At 39.1% G+C, this 23,522-nt stretch overlaps 1 protein-coding gene across 1 annotated transcript in view; it reads right to left on the bottom strand.

Annotated features, from left to right (window-relative positions):
* Positions 1-23,522, bottom strand: part of HTR4 (5-hydroxytryptamine receptor 4) — a 260,433-nt gene that overhangs the window by 135,782 nt on the left and 101,129 nt on the right. The window contains exons 4-5 of the mRNA XM_074360903.1: positions 1,401-1,453; positions 944-1,188 (exon numbers count right to left, since the gene is read on the bottom strand). The gene's annotated coding sequence lies outside the window, so the exon portion shown is untranslated. The remainder of the gene's footprint in view (positions 1-943; positions 1,189-1,400; positions 1,454-23,522) is intronic.

Genomic DNA, 23,522 nt, shown 5'->3' on the forward strand with positions numbered 1-23,522 from the left:
AGCTGATTCTTGGTTGGTTGGGAAAATAGACAGATGACTATCACTCTTCCTACAAGTACTTCATTATTTGACTTTTTTAAACTTTGATATAAAAAAAGATGAAGATAATACAATTAGTCACAAAGAAGCCACAGAGTAAAAGGAGTGAAACACCAAATACGTGATCTGTGGGAGCTCTAGGGCTACACATAAAGATTAGTGTTTGTTTTTCACCATATTTTTTTTTTAAGATTAGTTTTATACAGGAATCTGAAATAGTTCTCTGTCTAAGGGGACTTTTAAATGATGGAGGAAATCACTAGAAAGCATTGTGTACATGTGTATACACACACAAACATAATCAAACATGGCCTCACAGACTATTATTAAATGATATGGGAAAATAGTCACAAGATATTATTAAGAGAAAAAGAGTAGAAAGCCTAACATAACATTTAATAACATCCCACTTATAGAAATGCCTGTGGTACAGGATTAAAAATATATGAAGAAGTTCACAAAATACTAAAGTTGTTGTCTCTTGGTAGCAGAATCATAGTTCATGCTTGCTTTTTTCACTTACACTTTTCAGTATTTGTCAAATTTTCTATATTGAGTAAGTCTTATTTGATGATCAGAAAAAAAAAGCAATATGCTTTCTTTTAAATGTGTTAAAAATATTTCTTAATTGAAAAGAGTCCTAAGCATTGATAACATAGCTAATTGGGAACATCTGCTGTGTTGAAGGAGACTAGAGTTGCTGAATGTAACCACATCTGGGCTCAGAGCGATGGGAATGGAGCAGCCTGACTCCAAAGGCAAACTGGGCTGTCCTCACAGTCATGCCGAGGACCACACTCTCAGAGCTCAGAGTAGCAGGTGTGGCCTGAGACAAAGCTGTCAAAACAGAGAGTGCGTTCCACACACTCTAAACAGACATGAACATAGAAACAGAGCAACTCACCTCCATGTAAGGGCAGCCAGCCCAGGCAGCCAGGTTTTACTCTGGCTTCTTCCATCTTCTATCCAGGGATGGACCCGGGGAAGTGGAGTAGGGAAGATGGAGGAGCATGTGACAGGGGCATGAGGTAGCACACACTCAGGGCTGGTGTCCTTCCGCACACTGAGGTGATAACAAAGCCTGGCTTTGTGTGTTTTACAGCTTCCAGTATCTTTCTGATCCAGAAGGCAGCCTGGGTCATAAAGTACCTGGAGGAGAGAAAATGAAAGAAAGTACAAAGTTGATATAGATATTCTCTCCTGTTGGCACCAGTAAATATAATAAAGTCCCGATTAAGAACACAAAGTCAAAGAGGCACCTTTGAAATGAATTAACCAATTGGCTTTTAAAGACAAAGCAAAATTATCATGATCTTAGGGGGAAAATCTTAAGCAAAAAGAAAAAAAAAGTAAATATTTACCTGGCAAATGAACTGAAAATTTGATGGCCCTTCTCCAAGCTTCATTGTATAGTCTAGAAAATGAGGTAATTAGACAAGATCAACATTTTAAAACTTTTGGTAAGTTACACAGTAAAATTACCTGAAGAACAGGATTCTAATATAAGATTGACACTAGTTCATTAATAGATTAGTTCTCTTGTCTGCACTTGTCCCATGCAGTTTAAAACACAAATGCTTTAAAAGGCAACAATTTGCCATTCTAGTCTAACTCTTTTCCATGCAAGTTCTCACAAAGTTTGTATCATGGCTTCTCCAAAACTCAGCATCCTTCCACTCTACACACTGCCTTCTGCAGTTGAGCAAGTCTGGTACTAGGACCTTTTTCCATGTTCCTTTTCCTTTTAGTTTCTGGCTCCTCCTTTTTCTAACAATAATGATAATGACAGTAGTAACACTGAGATAAAAGGTAAACTACTCATCTGACCCCTCAGGAACAACACCCATAAGGCTGCTGGGCATTTGTTTTTTTTAAATGAGGAAACCCTTTAAATTTTCTGAGCAGCTAAAGACAAGGATGGTCTCTTGATTCATCTCTGACTCCTCAGCACCTGGTACAGCATCGGATATAAAGGCTACTCAGCCACTCTTGTAAGAATAGTGAATGAAATCATGAATTCTTCAGGCCCACCAGAGTGACATACTTCACACTCCGCTCTCATAAAATCCTCCTCCTTCAGGATCTTCATGCATCATGGACCCATAAGAAGCCAATATTATCTACCAGAAGGGATGGGAGATAATACGCAACTTCATTTTACTTGCCAAATTCAATTTTATATGCTTGTCAAAAAATAGAGAAAAACAACAGTTTAAATACATCAAGGCAATTCTGCCCTCCATTCCCGACTGCATGTCGTAGAGTTAGCACAAGATGGGACGAGCGAATTTCGTTTCCCTTATTTGCTCTCAGTTTTCCTGGCAAACGTTTTCACTGTGCTTTGTGATTTTAGTGTCTAAAGTGATACATTTTTCATATAACATGTCCCCTAAATACAACCAACCAACATCACCTGACACTCAACTAAAGAAGCAGCAATCCATTCTAAGATGGAGAAGAAGTCAGCTGAATTGGGTTTATTCCGAGATAGCAGGCTGGTTTCCAACGTTGTCCTTTATAAAGAAACTTATTGACACTGTAATTTTGCCCATATGTTATTTTCACCTTTCAATTAATTTTGGAGACCAAGTCTAAGATGCAAGTGCACTGTAAATATCTACAAAGTCTCAGAAGAGTGATCTGTGATGTGTGTGAACACGTGTATGAGTGTGTGTGTGTGCATAGCCACATGCACGTGCATTGCTGTGACAGGCAGGATGCAGCTTTAGGCAAAATGGAAACTCACTTTCCATCACAGCGCTTAACATCTTGCCACTTTCGTTTTCCCTTAGTAGTTAAGAAACTCAATTTTGCAGTAACTGTACAGGTCCCTGCTCAAAAAAAAAAAAAAAAGATTTTTTCCTTAAATTGGGCATATGCTCTTTTCAAAGGGAAAATGAGATCAGAACTGGAGGCAAAGAGAGTTGAGGCATTAGACCATAAGACAGTGGCCACCAGAGAAAGATGGATTCAGTGAGAAAGACCTATGGAGACATACCTATGGCTTGAAAAGTACTTGTGTATTCCGTCATTCACAGGAATTGAAGCTATACAGACAGCATCCAAGTTACAAGCTACGTAACACTGGACAAGTGATTCCCTGCTGTAGACCTCATCTCTAAAATGGGCATAACCATGGTACCTACCTCACAGGATTACAATAAAAATTAAATGAGATAATACATGTAAGTGCTAAGGTACATTATCAGGCATGCCAAATTTACTCAATAATAAGTTATTGTTATCACTCTTCAATCATAAAATGAGGGTAAGATTACATAGTCCCTCCCAGTTTTGATATTTTAGCATATCACTGTCCAAAAGAAATATATAACCTACATTTTAAATTTTCTAATAGTGATATTTTAAAAAGTAAAAAGAAACCAGTGAAATTTGTTTTAATAATGTTTTATTTAATTGTATGTATGTGAAATATAATTTCAGCAGGTAATCAATGTAAAAACCGTTAATGAGATATTTTGCATTCTTTTTCTTATACTCAGTCTTTGAAGTTAAATGTGGGTTACACCTTGAGTACATCTCAGTTTGGATTAGTTGCATTTCATGTGCCTAATAGCCACATGTGGCTGTTGACCACCATATTGAACAGCACAGTTCTGGTATAACAATGAGTTAGTTCAGTTTTAAACGTATTCAATTTGCTTTGGCTGAAAGACATCTAGAAAGCAATGCCTCCAAGTTACTTGAAGGTTAAGCATTGAGACCGTGGATGAGAGACTAGACTAGAAATAGATATGAAGAAGCTATCCACATTGTTAATGCCACAAGCATGGGTGACTATCACCACCAAGACTGAAATCCTTCCTAGAAGGTCATCCATTAGGTTAAGGCATTATTAGGTCCACAAAAAGTTACAGGGAAATTCATTACCTTGAATAACGGTTGCTATCACTATTTGGATTTCTCCATAGGCAGGTGAGAGAGGAAGGAAAATTACATTATGCTTGCATTTCTGATTAAAGCCCAGTTAACCTTTTAGGGTTTTCTATATATAGTAACATGTCATCGGCGTATAGTGACACTTTTACCTCTTCTTTTCCAGTTTGGATCCCTTTTATTTCTCTCTCTTGCCTGATTGCTGTGGCTAGGACTTCCAAGACTATGTTGAATTTTGAGTTTTTCACCATTGAGTACTATGCTGGCTGTAGGTTTGTCCTATATAGCTTTTATTTGTTGAGATACATTCCCTCTACACCCACTTTGGTGAGAGTTTTTATCATAAATGGGTGTTGAATTTTATCAAATGTTTTTCCTGCATCTATTAAGATGATCATGTGGTTTTTGTCCTTTCTCTTGTTGATGTGATGTATTACATTGATTGATTTGCATATGTTGAACCACCCTTGTGTCCCTGGGATGAACCCCACTTGGTCGTTATGTATAATCTTTTTTATGTGCTGTTGGATTCTATTTGCTAGTATTTTGGTGAGGATTTTTGCATCTATGTTCATCAGTGATATGGGCCTATAATTCTCTTCTTTGGTAGTGTCTTTGCCTGGTTTTGGTATCAGGGTGATGGTGGCTTCATAGAATTGAGTTTGGGAGTATTCCCTCCTTTTCAATCTTCTGGAAGAGTTTGAGAAGGACTGATATGAGTTCTTCTTTGTATGTTTGGTAGAATTCCCCGGTGAAGCTGTCCGGTTACCATTTGACCCAGGAATCCTGCTCCTGGGCATATACCAGAAGGAACCCTACTCCAAAATGACACCTGCACCCCAATGTTCATAGCAGCACTATTTTACAATAGCCAAGACATGGAAACAGCCTAAATGTCCATCAACAGATGACTGGATAAAGAAGATGTGGTATATTCATACAATGGAATACTATTCAGCCATAAAAACCAACAACATAATGCCATTTGCAGCAACATGGATGCTCCTGGAGAATGTCATTCTAAGTGAAGTAACCCAGAAAGAGAAAAATACCATATGAGATCGCTCATATGCGGAATCTAAAATAAAAAAAACAAAAACAAAAACAAACAAACAAACAAACAAAACAGAAACAGACTCATAGACATAGAATACAAACTTGTGGTTGCCAAATGGGTGGGGGGTGGGAAGGGATAGACTGGGATTTCAAAATGTAGAATAGATAAACAAGATTATACTGAATAGCACAGGGAAGTATATACAAGATCTTATGGTAGCTCACAGAGAAAAAAAATGTGACAATGAATATATATCTGTTCATGTATAACTGAAAAATTGTGCTCTACACTGGAATTTGACACAACATTGTAAAATGATTATAAGTCGAGAAAAAATGTTAAAAAAATAAATGTTAAATAAATAGTGACTAAATCCTATTTATTTTTAACAATAATTAAAAGTTAATGGACAAGCAGAGTGTAATAATCATCATAGGAATGTAAAAATAGTTTTATGTTAGTACTTGAACCAGAAAAATATTGACAATGAACTGTGAAGCAAAGAGAATCATTGTGTGTGTGTATGCACACACGTGCGTGCACACGAGTCATGTGACCTGCTCAGGAAGGACTGACTTAGCTGTTGACCTAGGAATCTAAAAAGATTTCAAGGAGACACACACCAGAAGACAGGGAGGAATAAGCAGATAGAATGGCAGAGCAGGAATTGATAAGATATAGAAACTGTCACCAGTGGTACTTTGGTTGATCTACCCCAAAGGAGCTGTCTAATGAGCCTTCCCACAGCCCACAGAAAAGAGTTCACTGAAATTAAACCCTTTTCAGGGCTCTACACACAGTGGAAATGGCTTCTCATTGTATCCACCTATGACACCTAGACTATGGAATGCAAAATGATTACACTTTTGAATTAATTTATTTTGTCTTTTAATGAGTGAAACGAAGAGCTAGATTAAGCTCCCATATGTTAATTCTACCATACCTAGGCTTGAGCCTGGCTCTGCTATCTGACCTGGAACCTAATCTCCCCAAACCTTGCCTTACTGAAAGGGAAACAGGGCAGCCCCTCATTCACAGGAGTGTTGTAAGGCTTGAACGAGGCTTGCAAGCCTCTAGGCTTAGTGCCAGGCACCTCACTATTAGTTTTTAGTTTGGCAGATTATAACCAAGAATAAGCATTGTATGATTCTATACATTTTGCTCCATGTTATGCATTTAATTATTTGGGGTAGTTGAGGAGAAAGAATCAATAAAAATGCCAACAAGGAAGGCAATTTTAAAGAATGTTATTACCACATTCAAACATAAAATAGAAGAGAAAAATGTATTCTGGCTTCATGAGAAGAAGCTTTAGTAGCATTGTGATACCCCTGTGACACAACATTATCTTCTGGGGATGGGAATTCAATAGAAGGAAATTAAGTTCTGAGCCTCATTCAAGGGAGTTTAGCTATTAAAATATAAATGTATGGCCTCACTTATCAGATAGTTCCTGGTCCTGAGAAACTACTGTGGCCTCCCCTCTATGTACCTCAGATTTCTCACCTGTAAAAGGAGAGCATTGTACTAAGATCCCTCATCTCCTTCTGCTTCTCACATATTGGGATTTTACGTCTGTAGTGGAATTGAGTTCTGCAGATTTTATTAATGAGCATTTGAGAAAACAAAAATAATTAGCTTTTGGATGTCCTTCCCCACCCAGGAAGGGAGATCCTCCCTATCATTCTTGGGATTGTAGGATGCAGGATCTGAAGGAAATGATGTGGGTGAGGGTAACAGAAGGGACACGAGGATTTGGGGAGAAAGAGGGCAGAGACACTGGAAGGGAGAGTCTGCAGTTTGATAGGTGGTGGGGAGAAAGGAGGAAAAGAGAGAATTTGAAAGTCCGTAGGGATTATGTGTCCACTTCAGTTGTTGAGACATACTTAGAAAGGATTTGGTTTATTTTTAAATGGCTGTAGATAGCTGGTATGTTTTGCTGGAATCCCAGTCCTTGACCAACCAGGGTACCCCTTCTACCACCTGCTACCCAACAGCATTATCAGGTGCTTGGTAATTATCTTCCTACTAGTTGCAGACAGTCACCTAGTCAGGTTTATGCCCCTTCAGATTGATACACCCCTCCCCACCCCACACAGACTCTAAGGTAGTCTCTGACATGAAATTATTGACTATATCTCAAAGGTGGCTACTTAACTCCTTTGATGTGGGAACACCTAACATGACAAACATTTAGTTATTTCCTTTTCTCATATAGTTCACAATTTTCTTTACCTAGACTCACATCCATCCTTTGCACAGGACATAAGCAATGGGTAGAATGTATTTTTTTTAATTTTCAGAGGTTTAATTCCTCTCATTTTTTTCCCTTGTGTGTTTCAACTCTTCTTAATGTTTTTAAATTGAAATAGGAAAATAGTTGACAACTGATGAGAGATTTCCTCCCACTCTTCCCCCTCTCCCTTTTCCAGCTAACTCCAGGACAATTTTCAAACACAGTTTAGGCACTGACTCTCCAGAAGTGCTCTTGACTTCTCTCCTTAACGACGTAACACCTTGTGCACAGCCCATCGCATTATCACCGTGTATTGAGATGACTCGCGTAGGTCCCCTGACCTCCCTGGTAAGCACTATATCTTGTTCACCTCCTTTTCTACAATGCCAGGCACAGCATCTGGCACTGAGCAAGTCTCAGTAAGTACTTGTTGTCCTCAATCCCCTATGAACAGCAGATTATGAAGCAGCTCTTGAAGAATCAATCCTGTATGGTCCATTTTCCTTTGCTGAAGCCCATAGGGGTGGGAAAAATAGGGAAAGTCCCTCTCTAGGTTCCCATGGGAACCAAAATAAATGCAGTAACAATTAGAAGAGAAATGAACATACTAAAAATATCATTTTAAAAGAATGTCACTTCTTTAAGTATTCACTTTATACCTGCTGCCCTTTCTTCTAAGAGAATGTTTAAGACAGCTTATGAAATGATGGCTTTTTCTAACTTACAAAGCTTACTTCCTTTATCCTAATCATACAGTTTATTTGTATATTGTTATGGACTGAATGTTTATTTCCCCCCAGAATTCATCTGTTGAAATCCTAACCCACGATGGTGAGGCCTTTGGGATGTAATTAGGTCATGAGGGTAGAGCCATTATGAAAGGGATTTGTGTCCTCATAAGAACCGACAGGAGAGAAATGATTTTTCTCTCAGCCATGTGAGGATGAATGAGAAGATGGCAGTCTGCAAACTAGTAAGGGGACTCTCACCAGAGACCAGAACTGCAGGCACCTTGATCTTGGACTTCCCAGCCTCCAGAACTGTGAGAAATAAACATCTCTTGTTTAAGCCCCCCAGTCTATGAAATTCCGTTATAGCAGCCCAAACTGACTATGACAGAAATATATATGTAACTGCAAGGTCTGTATCTATGACCCTCTCTCAGTCATTTATTCACTCATTTTTTTCACAAGTGGCCAACAACATGCCAGACACCATGGTAGGTTCTGGGGACACAACCATGACTAAGAGAGCCAGAGGAGTTCTTCCCTCACAGACTTCACAGTCCAGCAGGAGAAACAGACAACTTAAAAAGCAAGCAAACAAACAGACTTACCAACTGCATGGGGGACATGCAGGAACTAGCAAGGAGACTAGTTGAGGGAGAGTGGGGATGGCTGTCTCTCAAGACCTGGGGCAGGACTGCCAGGCAGAGAGAGTCGGTTGAGGAAGGGAGAGAGGGTTCATGAGGCCCAGAGGAGGGTACAAAAGAAGGAAACTGACTACGTGTGATGGAGAGGAATTCAGTCACTGAAGCATTATGAGCAGCAGTGTGTTATATAATCCAGTATACACTCCAAAGATCACATGGTTGCTGCATAGAGCTGCAGTTTTGACAGGGTGAGTAACAAAATGTGAAAGCCAGGCATGAGATTTTCAAGAGGTTCAACAAGAGATGCTGGTGGTTTAGATGAGGATGGTGGTGGTAGAGATAGGAAGATACGGATGTGCTTGAGGAATATTTTGAAAGGACTTCTTGTGTCATTTCTCTGCTCGAACCCTTTGATGGCTCTTCTTATGGCTTAGCATATAAGCCAAGGGTCCTGCAGAATCTGCACCCCCCTCACTGTTCTGCCATCCTCTCCCACTCATTTGTTCCATTCCAACCACACTCACGCCCTTGCTGTCCTTGAACATTAAAGCCATGCTCTCAGTTCTTTTGTTCCCTTTGCCTGAAATGATTTTCCCCAGGATGTCTGGGTATTCTCATGGTTTACCTCAACTCTTTCTACCTTGGCTCTAATGAATCTCAACAGAGCCCTCCATGACCATGTTGTTTTAAATTGCATGCCCCCACACCCCAGCAATCCTTACAACTCTTCCTGCCTTAATGTTCTTCTTGGCACTTTCCACCTTCTAACATGTTGTGTCATTTTGGTTTTTATTTTGTTCATTGTCTGACTCCCTGTACTGGCATGAGGAAAGCTTCCATGAAATCCCCAGAATGTGGAACAGAGTCTGCTACATGGTATGGACTCAAAATATCTTGTTTTATAAATGTAGGGGGTCAGGGAAGGAAGAATCAAGGATGATTCCCAGGTTTCAGGTATGGGTTATGCTTTTTAATGAGATGGGAAAAAATGGGGAGGGGAAATGGTTCTTATTCAACTTCATTTTATTCTATGATAAAGTCAGTGTTTAGAATAAAATGGGTTTGAACTTTTTTTCCCAGAAGGTGGAAAATATTAATTTTGAGGAAACTGTGAGACACCTAAGCAGAACAGCTAAAGGGAGGGTTGGGTGCTCCCTCTCTCGCCTTCTCTCCCTTCTCCCTCCCTCCCTCCCTCCACCACTGGCTCCCTTCCTGCACACATCCTTGGACCTTCCTCATCCTGAAGCAGCCTCCACCTTTTTCCAAGATAACCCCACATCTTATCTCTTCCCCTTTTGCCTACTAGCACTTCTTGCATTTGCTTTTATCTGTCACTTCCAGCCACTTATAATCTGGTTTCTGAGTCCCCTGCAAACAAACACAGTGATTTTATCATAGAATACAATCCTCGTGCTCATTTCCCTCAATTCAATCTTCCAAACTACTCTTTTACTTATGAACCATCCCCCGGGCTAATAAATCTGGAGCAAACACACATTCCCCCTCCATCTACTTGTTCAGGCCTTTTTCTCTTTAGTAAGGCCAACTCCTTCCTCTCCATTATCTTTTACAATTAAGCATGGGATTTAAGCTGAAGTGACATGGGATAGCTAGTGGCTTTGGACCAGGAAAGAAAGTCTTTGGTGAATAAAATAACACTGATATTTCACTGCAGAGCCATGAACTCATAAAAATGCATTCTTAATTGCTTCTTTAACACTTTCATCTTGATGCTAGGAATCCTGCTCCTTGCTGGCCTGTTAGAACTCTTTCAATTTTCTGTTTGAATGGCATACTGTTGTAGAGAGGATTAAACGTGGGTAATGCATGCAAAGCAATTAGGACTGTGCCTGGCATGTAACAGATCTCAGTAAATGTTAACTGTTCTGAACAAAAAAAACCCCTCTCCTTCTGCGTGTTTTCAGATTGGGGCTCCTCCAAAGGGAAGTCCCTCAAAAGGATCCTCAAAATCAGGGTGAAGTCTTCCCTTTCCCGAAAGAATTTCAATTGTTACTTCATACCATAGAGCCTGTTAATCTTCAACTGTTTTCAGCCAGAGACTTGATAAAGGGGTTCAACTTGGTTTTTTCAGAGACATTAAAAAATTATATTTAACAAAATAGAGCAGTCAGTAAACTAAGAACCATTCATCTTGGAGTTGGTTGTGGTTTCTCACTATATGTGTATCATGATAAGCAGAAAGTGAGAATGTGAGCCCTGAATAAGATCTTAGAAGTCATTTACCTAATTTTTTTCATTTTCTTGTTCTTATAGAAAATTAAGGTCCAAAGGGAGAAAAGTAATTTGCCTAAAGTTATGTAGTGAGTTTGCAGATGAGCCTGCTTGGAACCAACGTTTCTAATTAGCAATCCAGTGCCCTTCAGGCTTCCCTCACTGGCAGGAAATTGATTCCTCACAGAGTTGCAGTCAAATCCTATGGCTGGGGTCTCATTCGCACAGGGACAGAAAAAGGGGATCCTCAGACTGTGCAGAATTCAAGACACTGACAGTCCCCCTCACTCATGCTAATGTCTCGGGCACAGAGAGAGGACCCAGAAACTAGTGCAAACTTTGTTGGTCACCAGCTCCTTGGATTAATCCAGATTTGATCTAAACTAAATGCCAATTTATAGAATCAAGAGCAAGCCAAGGATGGGGTAGGGATGGGAAAGGGACATGGTATGTATATTCTACATTGCGCTTCTTTAAGGCAAGGACCATATTTTTGTAATCTTGCATTTTTTCAGTATTTATTGAGTGAATGAATAAATTCTCAGCCTTTCTCTGGCATTACCCTAAAACAGTATGTTAAACATATTTTAAACCCATCAGAGCATCAGACAGAGTTAAACTAACTTGACAATAATAAGAACCAGACAAAATTAAGAGCTGAAAAATAAAGTTGACCAAAAACTGTGTTCCAAATAAATGTGCCGAATGGATTCATTTTCCAGCTCATCTATCTTATCTAATTCAGTTTCCTAGTTCTATGTTTGCCTTAAAAGTCTCCCTATTTTGACAATTTTTAGACAAAATGTCCACAGTCCTTCCACTCACGGGGGGAAGACAAATGGTAATAAAATGATCACACAAATAAATGTGTAATTCCAACTGCAGTAAGTAGTACAAAATAGGATGAACAAGGAGCAACAATGACCTAATTAACAGAGGTCAAGTTTTCAAAATATGAGAAGTGATGATCTGTTGCAACTCATACTCTTCTCAAATTCGATTCTAACTGCCTCCATTTTGAGATCTGAGAAATTCTCCTATTGCCTCCACAGTTAGTCTAATTTTTCAAGCATTAGATTTTCGAGGTTCTGCTTCACTTCAAAGCAGAAGCAGAAACAGACAAAAGGAAACCAGATTTCATTAACTCATCAAACATTTATGGAGTCCCTGCTATGTGTCAGGCACTTTGCTAGAGCTTAGGATGCATGTAATGTGTGGCAAAACGGGCCTGGTTTCTCTTCTGATGCTTATAGTTTTGCAAGAGAGGTGGATGGCAATCAGCTGATCTCACAAATAAAGACATAACTGTAAATTATAAGTGCCAAGAAGTACAGGGTTCTATGAGAAAACATAATTTAATTACAATTAAGGCTCTTGAAAGGCTTTTCTAAGAACTGAAATTCACATTGAGTTTTTTTAACCACTTTTTAAAGATATGACTGAGGCCAAAAGCTGTACATATTTAATATATACAAGTCAATGCATTTAGTGGTAAATATATACCCTTGAAACCATCACCACTACAACCATAGACATATCTGTCATTGCTCAAAATTTCCTCCTGTTCTTTGTATTATTTTGTGTGTGTGGGAAGAACATTTAACATAAATACCTATCCTCTTAGCAAATTTAAAGTATACAATACAGTAATGCTAGCTACAGGCACTTTACTGAATAGCGGATCTCCAGAACTTATCTTGCATAATTGAAACTTTGTACCCTTTGACCATCACCTCCCCGTTTCTCCCCCCTCCAACTCCTGGCAGTCTACATTCTACTCTCTGCTTCTTTGAGTTTGAATTTATTTAATTATTTTAGATTCTACATGTAAGAGAGATTATACAGTATGTGTCTTTCTATGTTGGGCTTATTTCACGTCGTATAATGTCCTCCAAGTCCATCCATGTTGTTGCAAATGGAAGGGTTTCCGTCTGTTGTAAGGCTTAAAAATAGCCACATGCAAAAGAATGAAACTGGACCACTATCTCACACCATACACAAAAATCAACTCAAAAATCAATTAAAAACCTCAAAGTAAGACCTGAAACCATAAAACTCCTAGAAGAAAACAGGTACTAAGCAACTTGACATCAGTCTTGGCAATAGTTTTTGGATTTGACACCAAAAGTGCAGGCAACAAAAGCAAAATTATACAAATAGGACCACATCAAACTAAAAAGTTTCTGCACAGCAAAGGAAACAATCAACAAAATGAAAAGGCAGCCTATGGAACAGGAGAAATATTTGCAAACCATATATCTAATAGGGGGCTAATATCCAAAATTTATAAAGAACTCAAGCAACTCAATAGCAAATAAACAAAGGACATGATTTAAACATAAAGGACCTGAATAGACATTTCTCCAAAGAAGACATAAAGATGACCAACAGATATGTGAAAACGTGCTCAGCATCACTAGTCACCAGGGAAATGTAAATCGAAACCTCAGTGAGACATCACTTTACACCTGTGAGGATGGCTATGAACAACAACAACAACAACAATGAAACAATGAGGTAACAAGTGTTGGTGAGGGCGCAGAGAAAAGGGAACTCTTCTGCACTATTGGTGGGAACATAAATTGGCACAGACATTCTGGGAGGCAGTATGGAGGTTCTTTAAAAAATTAAAAATAGAACCGCCAGATTGAGACAGAAAGAACGTGTAACATAGTTAACAAAGCAAAGAAGAGGGATACCTTGCTATAGATAATGAAAAGGCACTCTCACCAAGCCAGGCTGTCCCTGGTAAATCATTTGACCTGATGATTTAAACTATTAACTGGAGTATTCCAAGTTAATTAGTTAAATTGCTAGGGCCGGTGAGCCTCATCTGGCCCTACTGCCTGTTTTTGTACAGCTCATGAGATATGTTTGGTTTTTACTTTTTAAACGGTTGGGGGAAAAAAATCAAAAGAATAATAATAGTTCATAACATACGAAGATGATATGAAATATAAATTTCAGCGCCCATAAATAAAGTTTCACTGCAATGTGGCCACAGCCCTTCCTTTACATACTGTCCATGGCTCGTTTCATGCTACAGGCAGCAGAACTGAGTAACTGAGACAGTGACTGCAGAAACTGAAATATTTACTATCTGGCCCTTTCCAGAAAAAGTTTGCCATAACTATTTTTTTTCCTGGATTATAAGAAAGTGCTTCTTCTGAGAAGATAAAATTGTCAGTATTGACGTTGCTGCTTGAGGGAAGGATTTAAATGTTTAAAGCAGTGGAATTATACTGGTTCCAGGAAAAGTACCTTCAATGTATGTAAAAGTAATTGGCCTGCTCTCTGGCCCCAGGTGTCCCTAAGAGATAACTGAGGCCTGAGTTGAAACCATCACTCCCATATCATAAGCTACTTTGCCCCTGCTAGGATGAGGAAGTTACTTGCACAGGTTGGGGCATGTGAGTTCCACCTGAAGTGCCCCATATGGAAAAAAAAAAAAGGCAAAAACCTGTGGGACTTGTCATCTCCCATGTCAGAAGCAGCCAGCCAGCATCTGGTGAGACTGAGCCTGCCAGGGCTTGAGATGCTCACTTCCCTCATCCTGCTGCTCACGCACAGGAAGTTTAAAAAGGAGGTTGCATTTTTTGGAGTGTTAACATTCTCCCCACCCCTCTGTCAGGGTCAGTGGTTCCAAGGTAAAGGGTGTGAACAATGAACAGCATACATGCTTGGTACCATGTGAATCTGAGAGTTTGCAGAAACAGGGTCAGAAAGTCCAAAACAGAAAATAATCCTGCTTCAGTCCCTCCCTTGGGGAGGAACATTATAAAGAGGGGAAGAGTGTACCAGGCAGAGAACAGCATACCTGTAGGTTTCCAAGTGAGAAAGAGCTTGATGTGGTGAAGAACAGCAAGGAGGCTGGTGTGACAGGAGCTCAAAGAGCAGGGAGAGAGTATAGGAGGTGAGGTCAGAGAAAGGCTGGAGTCAGATGTGGGGCTATCTTAGGATACTGAACTTTATCATATATGTCATCAGAAATAATGGAAGTGTCTTAAACTCTGGAAACTGACTGATGGTATAGAAATGCATGGCTGCTTATATTTTCCAAAGATAGTCACAGCAAATATCCCATCCCACACACTCCTCTTTCAATATGAAGTAGATACTGCTCCATGGAAAGATGGGATCTGTCTTTCCTCCCCCTTGAATCTGGGTGAGACTGTGGCTATAAGTGACGTCACATGACTTCCTAGGCTAAGTCATAATAAGGGGTGTAGCTTCCACCTGATCCTCTTAGAACCCAACTGTCATGCTGTGAGGAAGCAGGGAGACCTCATCGAAAGACCATGTGAGATGTTCTTGCCAACAGCCCCCCTGAGGTCCCAATGGACAGCTAGCATTAACCTGCAGACATACATGTGAGCAAGCCTTGAGATGACTCCTGCTGTCGAGTCACTTCAAGCCTGTGGCGTTTCCAGCTCAGGTCCTAGACATTGTGAAGCAGAGGCAAGCTTCCCTTGACTCCTGACTCCCAAAATCCAAGGCATAATATACAGTCGTGTTTTGTGCCACCAGTTTGCAAGGGGGCAGGAATTGGGTTACACAGAAACCTAACATAAGATACCCAGAACAAGAGGCTAAAAATCTTAAAATCTAGGTTTCCTAAGACCCATTCTTGTCAATTCCCATGCTTTTCTAGTTTGCAGAGTATCTACTGGTAATATTTCCCCTTTGGTGTTTCATATAACTATCTACCTAGGACCACACAGGACTCTATCCAGGCCTTACCTAAGACTGCCCCTATTAATTCTGTGGCAATGGCTTCAGCTCACAAGATCACTTTTCCAAAACCTAAAAACTCATAGTATAACCTGAGATAGCAATTGAAAGGACATTTTAACAGAATTTGCAATTTTATCTTGCTTCTCTTCAGAGGTATGTGTCCTTGAAGGGGGAAGAAAAATGGTAAGCCAAAGTCATTGTTAGTAACTACTGAAGATGAGAAAAGACATGACTATTATATGCAAATTTAGTTTTACCAAGCTGCTAAAAGACTTGGGTGAAATGAACACCTGCTCACAAACTGTTACCTTCCTCACAAGCCTTGGCGTGATTCACTATTCAATCTGCAAGCAAATTTGATCAGAACACTGCATTCTTACTCATTATAGACTGTTTTCTTGGAAACAAATCCTTCCTAAGATTGCAGGAAATTTGATGTCAACTCTCAGGTTTCCCCAAGTGCTGGCAGGGAATTGCTGGTCCATGGGTATTTTGTGCCAGCCATAGCCTTTCTTGCCCACCACCTGCCTGTCCATCCTTCTTGCCCTGATTACTACAAGGAAGAGGCTTCTAGTTAACAGAAAGGAAAAAAGAAGGCAACTAACCATTTCTTTGCTCTGGTCCTTGGCGCCTGGCTTTGCAGCCTCTTCATTCACAAAGATGAGCAAATAGACAGTGGGTCCCCTAGTTACTACTGTTTTCCCACGAGAAAGGAATCATTACCCTCAAAGGGAAGAGAAACTTACTCTGCTTTTGTCAGGATTTTCTGCTGCTTTTTCAAACACTGTTTGATTTAAATATAACAGTGAACCTTCTGGACCAAATACTTTTCATTTCTAAGAGTAGATCAATTCCAATTTACTTCTGAAATTCTACTTTCATGAAATAATCTGTTTTATGGTCTTATGGGATTCTGGCTTTTATAGAAGATCTTATTGAACTGCTGAAGATTGATGAGGTGTGTGAGTGAAAGGGTTTTGCGAAGCCTAAAAAGTCACGCTAAAGAAAGAAGAATCCAGCGGACTGTACTGCTAACATTTTTGAGCATTTATTTGGTGCCAGGCCATGATAACAAACACTGTCCACGAAGGATTTTGGTTAATTCCCCAACAACCTTATGATTTGAAAGTAAAATTGTCAGCGTTTTAAGATGAGGAAACTGAGGCTCGGAGAGCTTAAGCAACCTTCACATGGTCACACAGCTGGGTAGACACAAAGCTGGGCTCCAGCCCAGGTCAAATAGCTTCAAACCCAGTACTTATCGGAATCCACAGTTGACTCTGACACAAAGCCAAGTTTGAGAACCGACGGCTAAAGCCTTCCAGGTTTCATTCAGTTCTAATCAGGCAGCAGATCAACTACACGCAACACAGTTTTGCAGGATGTCTGATCTCAGCTGATGGATGATAATCACTTCCCACAATGTTTGCAATTTTTCTTCTTGACTGTTTGGATATGGTTGTTTCATGGCTGTTTTTTTAAACCCTTGAAAAAAGTGCTTAGCACCTAAAAATACCCCTAGTAAGCTATGTTATGTAGCTTCTAATTTCAACTTGCTTAGGATGAAATGCACAATGATCATGCTACTAAAAGTAGGGGCTGCCCAGGACTGGAGTTGGCAGGTCTAGGTTGTGATTTCTGTTCTGCCCAGACTTACTGGGCAACTTGGGGCAAAGACAGCTACCCCCACCCCTGACTTTGCATGGTCTCATGGGCGTGTCAGTCAAGGACCCCAAACCTCTCTGGACTTCCCATGGCCCATATTAGGGTGATCAGATGGTCTGGGAAAGTAAGTTTAAAACATGGAATTCAAGAAAAGAACAAAACTGGAGCACATTAATCACCAAGAAAAGACTGGAAGGACAGCTTCAGAGTTTTGCTCCTCAGAGGCCCAGACCTGCTGTTTCTGAAATCTGGTATGTCAGCTTTCCTTGGAATCTGTGACTTACCCCAGATTCTCTCAATAAATACCTCATTGGCATACATTAGGCAGAGTGGGTTTCTGTTGTTTAAAACCAAATAACCTAGCACAGTGCTTCTTAGGAGAAAAAAAATAAAATAAAAAACCACAGCCTAGATGGTCCCTAAAGTTTCCTCTAATCCTAGCACTTTATGGTTTTTATATTACTGTGTTCCTAGGCCCTAAAGTTGTTTCTCTAAAAAAGGAAAAAAAAATCAGGCAACTTGGCATTTTCCCTACAAGTTTCCAAATAGCTAAAAAGCTGGAAATCTGAGAAGGTTTGCCTGAAATTTCCACTCATTGTATTTACTATAAAATTGTAATTAGATTATAGTTAAGTCTAAGGAAATTAGAATGAGCTTTGAGGCTGGGGAGATCAGGATTTAAAATTATCACTGCCACTTACCAGTGCTTAACCTTACAAGAGTTGTTTCATCTCTCTGAATCTCAGTTTCCTTATCCACAAAATGAGTGTGGCAAAATGATTTACTAAGATATTAAATTGTGTTTTATTCTCACTGTTTTTACTTTCCATAAACCCCCATGAACATACACATGTGTGTAAATGCATGTATATTAAAACAAATGTATGTGCACAAATCCTCACATACAAGTACCCACATAGAATTCCAAGAACAAGAATTCCAAGAATTCCAGGGTTTTTGTGCCTCTTTGACTTAGAGCCAGAAAAAGATGACTACAAATAAAATCTGCTTTTGGGCCTTGAATTTGTGGAGTGATTTGTGCTAGAAGAAGTACTGGAGCTAGGATAACAAGACAAGAGGATACAGGCCTTTGAATTCCAAAAGCAACAGGAATCTGGGCTCCAATTCCCAGAGCCACCCCCAAGGAGAGACTAGGACCTGAGAGGGACCCCTCAGAGGGAAAGTCTACTCTCAGCAAAGATTCCCTCGAAGCTTATCATGTAAAGCAACTTATTGCCCAATCAAGGACCCATGCAAATGTGGACAAAATAGGTATTAGTGGCCACCAGGGGAGAATGGGACCAGATAATTTGTATGTGACTCTAGGAAGAGATGAAAACTTCCCCCAAATTATGAGGATTAAATTTTTGTCCTCCTGTCAAGCTGGGGACTCAGAGTCAGATTTTATTTGATTCAAAGAAAACAAATTGACATTTCTTGTCAAATTTATATATATCCTTGTCAAACTTATATATATTATTTATAGACTCCAGCAAAATATACACTTATGTATATATAGACATTTGCTTATGGAAGAAATAAATATTTGCTAATAAGAATGGAATTATGCAATATACAACATTTACCACTTTTTTTTCAATTTACAATATACTTTGTATCGTTTTCATAGCAATACATATAAATATATCTAATTATTTTTTAATAGAAGTACTACATGCTCATGGTTAAGCAAATTCCTTATGTAGAGGTACGAAACACAAAGTAAAAATGTTCCACCCAGTTGCAGAAGTAACTGCTGTTCATCCTTCCATGTGTATACATTTGAATATTTTAAGTATATGTGAGTATATTTTATGTCTGCTTTTAACTAGTCTTAACACAAACAAGCTATTGTGGTCCCAATTTCTTTTCTCCATATATCTATCTGAACTGTCTGTCACCCAGAAGAACTTACAGTCTAGTTTCTAAGCCAGTCCCTAAATGGAAGAATGGTTAGAAAAAGGGACCTCAGAAAAAGATTTCTCTTTCTAAAAGGACTAGATATTTTGTTTTATAAATCTTTTTAAGCCATAAATAATAGACAGTGATTAAAACAAGAATATTAAAGCGACTAAATAATATATATAAAATTGAGCGTGACCTAGTGTTATAAACAGGTCATAAATGGCTTTCTTCAACAAACCCCACCTACTTTCCATAATGATGCTCCCAAGTACAATGTTCATGCTTACAAACCTGTAATGGAAAAGACTTTCTAGTCTGTTTATTTAACACACCCCTCATTTATCACATTGCATCTCTGTTAGTCCTGGTTATCCAAGCCAAAAGTAATTCAGGGACCTAAATAACTACTAATGACCAATGGAATTTTCAAAAAGACACAATTTTAAAAACAATTTTGGTTACATATACAGTCTTCTCTGTATTCCCTACTACAATTTCTTGTGGAGAAATTTTGATCATGCCAAGAGCTTTACATGGATGTTCCTGGAGAATGTCATTCTAAGTGAAGTTAGCCAGAAAGAGAAAGAAAAATACCATATGAGATCGCTCGTATGTGGAATCTAAAAAAAAACAAAACATAAATACAAAACAGAAACAGACTCAGACATAGAATACAAACTTGTGGTTGCCAAGGGGGCGGGGGGGGGTGAGAAGGGATAGACTGGGATTTCAAAATGTAAAATAGACGAACAAGATTATACTGTATAGCACAGGGAAATACATACAAGATCTTATGGTAGCTCACAGCGAAAAAAAATGTGACAATGAATATACATATGCTCATGTATAACTGAAAAATTGTGCTCTACACTGGAATTTGACACAACATTATAAAATGACTATAACTCAATAAAAAAAATGTTTAAAAAAAAAAAAGACCACACTGCATTAAGCCCCACTTGACACTACAGTTTCTTGTTCAGACATACAGCTCCCAGTATTGCCCCTAAAAGGAACTCACTCAAACAGTACAAAGAAGAATGTGCACTTCTGTAGGTAAAAGGGAGTCATTAAAAACTTTTAAGTAAGGGGATGTCATCGATTAGTCTGCATTTTGGAAAGGAAGATTGAGCTGCTTCAGCAAGAGGTATTGAAGTGACCAAAGCGAGAGATGAGGCCCACATCCACGGTCCAGGCAAGACATGATGAAGGCCCGGACCTGGAAAGTCCCAGTGGACTGGGTAGATCCAGGAAGATAAAATCAGTACAGTTTTTTTGCAATTAGACTAGATAAGAGAAATGACAAGGGTCAAAATAACCTCAAGGTTTGTAACTTACACGGTCTAACAGTGGCTAGGATTCGAATGCTGGGGGAAAATCACTCTTGAGGGTGAGAATGGGCAATAAGGAGTTCCATTAAGGGAAGCTGAGTTTATGATGTCTACTTGGTATCCTCCATTTCAGGTACAAAGGGAATAGGAGAAATAATTCATCGTGGAAATCAAGACTATAGTAGGAGAAGTATTCATGACAAATAAAGGGATCGTGTGAGAGACGTGGCAGAGCTATAAAGGGACACGTCGGAAACTTTCTGCATTCTTCATCCCCAGGGTTATCAGGCTCATTTTTACCCAAACTTGTGAAACTCAACAAAGAAGCTGACAGTGGAACCCATTAGCTGATTCTAGAGGAACTCCCAGGATTTAGGTTGCTTCATCTCCTTATAAATACCCAAATGATGCCAGGGACAGAGGTTTCCCCTTCTGAAAGGAAACCTAAAGAGCCAGCTTTCTCCCTCTGCCTTCCAGATGGCATTATACATGTCGACTAGAAATGTTCAGGAAGTGCTCTCCTCTTTGTAACCAAGAGAAACATTTTCCTTCTTTGGAGTCTGCTCCCACTTTCTCTCCCTCCTTAAATGGAATCTGATGTGTTTTTTTTCCCAAATTATCCATGACCGGTCCCTTGCACTGTTTGTGCTCTTGGTAGATACTCTGCAGTGGGCAGATAAGGATGGGGCTCAGTGACGAATATTTCTCTGTTGGTTTCCTTAGCAATGCCCCAGCAGGCTTCCAGCTCCCCTACAAACGTGCTTCTGAGTCAGCCTGTTTTCGGCTACAGTCCAGGCTCTCCCAGAACATCACTTTTAAAATAATACTAACTCATTTTCCTTCATAGCACTTTATAGTTTATAAAGATCTTTCAAGTCTTTATTTCATTTTACCTCCACAGCACACTCTTACAGAGAAAATATTATTAATATCACCATTTTATGGGTAAAGAAATCGAGGCTTACACAAATTTACTGACTTGCCTAGATTGCATAGCAGTAAGTCAACAGAAGAGGGTGGGGCTCAGAAATAGGGGCTCATGGAGTTTGTTCACCTTCAACAGAGTGGCCACCGAGTCACAGCCAGACCTCCCCATGCAGTCTGATGACTACTCATAGGGGTTATTCCTGCCCAGGATAAAACAGGAGGCAGATCTTCCTCACAAATTAGGGTTTGTTCAGGATTTACTTTAAATGTCTAGTTCGTGGACAGTAATAATAAAAGGCGTCTTTAAAAATTTTTTTTTATTGAAGTATAGTTGGTTTACAATGTTGTGTTAATTTCTGGTGTACAGCATAGTAATTCAGGTATACATATTTTTTTCCTTTTCATATTCTTTTTCATTATAGGCTATTACAAGATATTGAATATACTTAACTGTGCTATACACGTGCTATATACAAGGTCCTCTTGATGTTTATCTATTTTATATATAATAGTTAGTATCTGCAAGTCCCAAACTCTCCATTTATCCCTCCGCTCCCTTCTTTTCCCCTGGTAACCACAAGTTTGTTTTCTGTGTCTGTGAGTCTGTTTCTGTTTTGTAAATAAATAACTTCATTTTTCTCATTTTTTTTAGATTCCACATATAAGTGATATGTAGTATTTTTCTTTCTCTTTCTGGCTTATTTCACTTAGTATGACAATATCCAGGTCCATTCATGCTGCTGCAAATGGCATTACTTTATTCTTTTTATGGCTGAGTAGTATTCCACTATATATATATATGTATGTGTCTATGGACACATACAGTCATCTATCTATGGACATTTAGGTTGTTTCCATGTCTTGGCTATTGTAAATAGGGCTGCTATGAAGAATGGGATGCATATATCTTTTTGAATTAGAGTTCCCTCTGGATATATGCCCAGGAGTGGGATTGCTGGATCATATGGTAAGTCTATTTTTAGTTTTTTTGAGGAATCTCCATACTTTTTTCCATAATGGCTGCACCAAACTACATTCTCACCAACAGTGTAGGAGGGTTCCCTTTTCTCCATACCCTCTCCAGCATTTATCGTTCACGGACTTTTTAATGATGGCCATTCTGACTGGTGTGAGGGGATATCTCACTGTGGTTTTGATTTGCATTTCTCTGATTAGTGATATTGAGCATTTTTTCATGTGCCTATTGGCTATTTGTGTATCTTCATTGGAGAATTGCTTCTTTAGGTCTTCTGCCCATTTTTGGATTGGGTTGTTTGTTTTTTTTCTTATTAAGTTGTATGAGCTGTTTATCTATTCTGGAGATTAAGCCCTTGTCAGTGTCATCTTTTGCAAATATTTTCTCCCTTTCCATAGGTTGTCTTTTTGTTTTATTCACAGTTCCCTTTTCTGTGCAAAAGTTTGTAAGTTTAATTAGGTCCCACTTGTTTATTTTTGCTTTTATTTCTATTGCCTAGGTAGACTGCCTTAGAAGAACATTGCTAAGATTTATGTCAGAGAATGTGTTGCCTATGTTTTCTCCTAGGAGGTTTATAGGGTCCTGTCTTATGTTTAAGTCTTTAAGCCATTTTGAGTTTATTTTTGTGTATGGTGTGTGGGAGAGTTCTAACTTCACTGATTTACATGGGGCTGTCCAGTTTTCCCAACACCACTTGCTGAAGAAACTGTCTTTTCTCCATTGTATACTCTTGCCTCCTTTGTTGAAAATTAATTGACTGTAAGACTGCGGGTTTATTTCTGGACTCTCTATTCTGACCCATTGATCCATATGTCTGTTTCTGTGCCAATATCATGCTGTTTTGATTACTGTAGCTCTGTAGTATTGTCTGAAGTCTGGGAGGGTTATTCTTCTAGCTTCATTCTTTTTCTTCAGTATTGCTTTGGCAGTTCTGGGTCTTTTGTGATTCCATATAAATTTTAGGATTATTTGTTCTAGTCCTGTGGAAAATGTCCTGGGTAGAGACATTTGAGAGAGATCTCATTAAATCTACAGATTGTTTTGGGTATTATGACCATTTTAACAATATTAGTTTTTCCAGTCCAAGAGCATGGGATATCTTTCCATTTCTTTAAGTCATCTTTAATTTCCTTAATCAATGTTTTGTATTC

This window comes from Camelus bactrianus, chromosome 3 (assembly GCF_048773025.1).
Source record: "Camelus bactrianus isolate YW-2024 breed Bactrian camel chromosome 3, ASM4877302v1, whole genome shotgun sequence".
Taxonomy (NCBI): Eukaryota; Metazoa; Chordata; class Mammalia; order Artiodactyla; family Camelidae; genus Camelus; species Camelus bactrianus.